The sequence below is a fragment of the Tachypleus tridentatus genome, chromosome 5, assembly GCF_004210375.1.
Source record: "Tachypleus tridentatus isolate NWPU-2018 chromosome 5, ASM421037v1, whole genome shotgun sequence".
NCBI classification, from domain to species: Eukaryota; Metazoa; Arthropoda; class Merostomata; order Xiphosura; family Limulidae; genus Tachypleus; species Tachypleus tridentatus.
In genome coordinates, this window is record NC_134829.1 from 2254768 (window position 1) to 2259430 (window position 4663).

Sequence of the window (4663 nt, forward strand, 5' to 3'; positions counted from 1 at the left end):
GTAGCTTTGCGCGAAATTCAAAAACAAACAAACAAGACAGCCCAATATGACTCAAGAACAAACAATAACCAGTTATACATTCTAAAGGTTTGTTTATTTTGTTAATATGTGCTGAAATAGAAATGTTCTTGTGGAAAACGTGTACAACACGTTGTGGCAGGTTTTGAAGCTGGAACTAAACACTTATCGTCGTAGTGATTTCCGAACAGTTCCGACACATCTGTCAGACACAATAACCGTATTTTAAAATATTAGTAATTTTCTTTTACTTGTATTATCTTTATTTTTCTAATTTGTTTTAATTTTTCGTTTTACATTATTCAACACCATACTCGGTGCAGATAGCCTAATGTGGCTTTTTTATAAGAAAAACACAAACACACAAAGCCATATTTCAATTCATATTAATTACATTTACTTTCTTGTTATGAATTTTTGTAATTTCTCTGTTTAAGTGTCTAATTCAGATGTAGAGTCCATTTATTTACTTCCGTCAGATGTAACTTCCGGAAGTTATTGTCCAATAATATTACAATTTATTTACTTCCGTCAGATGTAACTTCCGGAAGTTATTGTCCAATAATATTATAATTTATTTACTTCCGTCAGATGTAACTTCCGGAAGTTATTGTCCAATAATATTACTCTATGGCTGCTCTTTGTTTTTTAATTTCTGAACTTGACTGTATCTCCTTAGATATTACTGGAGAAAACCAGTTTCTCAAATAAAACAAAGGTTTGTATAAGGTTTACTTGTTTGTCAGAGATGAAAGAAAATGAAAAAAGTATAAAAAACAACGCTTCTTCAGTTAATAATGAATAACCCACACTGTATTCTGTATAAAGAACGTAAATAATGAATTACCCACACTGTATTCTGTATAAAGAACGTAAATAATGAATCACCCACACTGTATTCTGTATACAGAACGTAAATAATGTATCACCCACACTGTATTCTGTATACAGAACGTAAATAATGAATCACCCACACTGTATTCTGTATACAGAACGTAAATAATGAATTACCCACACTGTATTCTGTATACAGAAAGTAAATAATGAATAACCCACACTGTATTCTGTATAAAGAACGTAAATAATTAATCACCAACACTGTATTCTGTAAACAGAACGTAAATGAATTTTCCATTAAAGAGATAACATTTGATTTTGTATAACATATATTATTACAGATAAAATACACAATGCTGCCACCAAAAGAGAGAAATGAAATAATACACTATTTCTTAAATAGGAAGCTATTAGAAGACCAATGTTTTCAATAGGGTGTAAAAATGGAACGTACAAGTGACGAACAAGGTGTGATAAGGGCACATACCAGTAAAGAACAAATGGTTTATACAAGTAAGGAAGAAGATATGAAAACATAAAATCCATTACAGTGTGGTTGCTCAGTGAACTTCCTCTTCAATGTGACGAATGTCTGGGTAAAGTCTCTTGTACAAAGATAAGTTAAAATAAAACAAACATACTAAGACAACGTATCCTTTAGATTTCTCTGAATGAGGCCGCTTCTGGTTTAATACAAGTGTCTGAACTTGTAACAAATACAACTTTTTTTATGTCTGCAACTCGAATCAGTGAAAGCAAAATTCTTCCCGACGAGTTTCTATCTTAACTAAAGGCATACTGTGAATTGTAATGATGTAGTGAGACAAATAATAAAAGCACATTTCAAATGCAGCAATACACGTTTTGAAACAAAACACGAAGTAGAATATTTAATCTATAGAACACAGTAAGGGTTGGTGTAATGTTTCCATTATATAAAACGTACAGAGTGCAATGCAAGCAAGCTACTGTGATGTTTACATAATAGTGCACAATTTAGTCAGTCGGGATAAAACACATAACATTATGTATCATTTCTCCACGCACAACCATCAATGTTGTTGTGCATCACTTCTAGACACACTATTATCAATGTTATTGTGTATCACTTGTAGACTCACAACCATCAATGTTGTTGTGTATCACTTCTAGATACACTATTATCAATGTTATAGATTTTGACCTGCACCAGAAGCTGACTGTTACAATTAGTGTAATATTAATTTCAGAACATCCAGATTTCATGTGGTATATTGCACAGGTGGTCGAAAAATGTTTATGTTTTACAAGCAATCTTAGAAATATCTCATAACGAAACTTTCACTCATGCACCATGTAATTAAAACAACAACTAATCTGTTAGATAGGATAATGAAGGAAACAATATGAAGTGGGGTATAAGTTCCTCTGGCTACTGAAGTAGGGAACTTGAATATCAGTCAAAGAACTGAATGTCAGTAACTGGTCTTACTAATGTGTATAGGTTGAGAGATACTAGAACCGTTACCTTTACCCTATAGAATGTGATAATAAGTTTCCTACACGTTTACTGTAATATTTGTCAAAACCTGAGATATCGACACAGAAAGTAACACACTTGGAAGTTGCTGTTAGATAAAAACTCGAGCTTTATGACAACGTCAGATGATCCGTTTCAAGAATATGATATAATCCTCCCTGAGGTATCTCACACGAAGCTATATTTCACCTTTACCAAATGAAACCAGTCTACTTATCTGTATGAATTTCTCAGTATACATTAAAAGATTTGTCTAATTCAGTCATAAATGTTATGTTTATTCTTTCCCTTCGGGTAAAATTTACGGGGAATGGTTAATAAGATTCGACTGTAATAAATAAATATTATTAGGTGTTTCCAAATAATACTGGACATCTGAGAGATCTAATTACATTAGAGAAGGAGTAATCTAGAAGTTAGGCCTTATTTGAAAATACTACTCGTGGAAAAAATGAAGACGCCCTCTATTAGTTGAAAAGTTAAAATGGTAAATGTGTATTTCTCCTTGACAGGCACTATGCTTGTGTAGCTCTATTGTTACATTTAATGAGAAACTACCTTGGTAAGAGACGCCCTAAGTAAGTTCCTATTAACGTAATCATCTGGTTGTTTTAAATTAAAATCATGTTACTTATATAAATACATAGAAATTATTACACCAATCATTAGATGAAGAACAGTTGAACCATGCCATGACAACCTAAAAGTGGCACCAACATTCAAGTTACCCATCGTGTAGTTTTTTGTTTATATCGCCGTGTAAAGTACTGTCATCACAACAAGCTTTGTTTGTTTTTGAATTTCGCAGAAAGCTACACGAGGGCTATCTGCGCTAGCTGTTCCTAATTTAGGGGTGTAAGACTAGAGGGAAGGAACCCACCGCCAACTCTTGGGCTACTATTTTACCAACGAATAGTAGGATTTACCGTCACTTTATAACGCCCCAACACCCGAAAGGGCGAGCATGTTTGGTGCGACCGGGATTCGAACGCGCGACCCTCGGATTACGAGTCGAACGCCTTAACACACTTGGCCGTGCCGGGCCTCAAAACAAGCGACATCACTTATTTCCTGTGTAAAATACAGAGACAACTCCCAAGTCTTGGTCTGGTGGCTAGCTAAGACGCTCGACAGTAATTAGTAGGTGGCGGATTCGAATCCCCGTCTCACCAAAACATGCTCTCTCTTTTAGCGCGAGAGTGCTACATAAAGTAGGCGGTGAGTGATGTTGAATCGCTGTCTTCATTTTAATTGTTCACTGTTAAATTAGGCACAGATAGCTCTCATGCAGCTTAGCGCAAAATTTAAAACAAATCAAAGGCTGACATATTATTAGTTTGTGTGACAAGATAAAGTATTGGTGATATTTAAAAAAAAATTCTTTAACAGTTGTTATTAGAGGAAAAAAAATCGTAGATTCACAAGAGATTTGATTATTTTATAAAATGCATTTTAAAAGCCGATGGGGACCTGTACCCTATCGATCTGGTTGTTTGAAGTTAAGCACAAATCTACACAATCTGAGCTCTCCGTATGTGTATAGTATTTCTTAGTGTTCTGTGTTATGTGTTTGAATTCCAATATGCTTCTAAACTTACCTTATTTCACAGTATACATTAAAAGATTTGACTAGTTCAGTCATAAATGTTATGTTTATTATTTTCCTTCGGGTAAAATTTACAGGGAATGACTAATTAGATTCGACAGTAATAATTAAATATTTATATTCGTTCACTATTGTACACGCTCGTGCGATCCTAACGAAACTAAGAAACTTAAACCAAAAATCGTTAATAGAAGAAATCACATTAATTTCATCCAACAGTGAAGAAAGGAAAAACTAATCCCTGATTTTGTGTTGATAAAACCATCCAAGTATTTTAATCAGAGCACAAACATTATCTATAAGGCCAGGAGGGTTGAGGTGTTTGACTCGTAATTTGAGGGTCGCGGATTCGATTCCTCTTCGCACCAAACATGCTCGCCCTTTCAGCCGTGGGGGCGTTATAATATAACGGTCAATCCCGCTATTCATTGGTAAACGTGTAGCTTAAGAGTTGGCGGTGGGTGGTGATGACTAGATGCCTTCCCTCTAGTCTTACATTGCTAAATTAGGGGCGGGTGACGCTGATAGCCCTCGTGTAGCTTTGCGCGAAAATCCAAAACAAACAAACGAATATTATCTATAATTTATATAAAAAACTACTAAAAACCATGTTAAAGTGGAAATATAAAGAACTAAATGGCCTACAGAAACAAAAAATGAATCTAGACTATCAACAGGCCTGC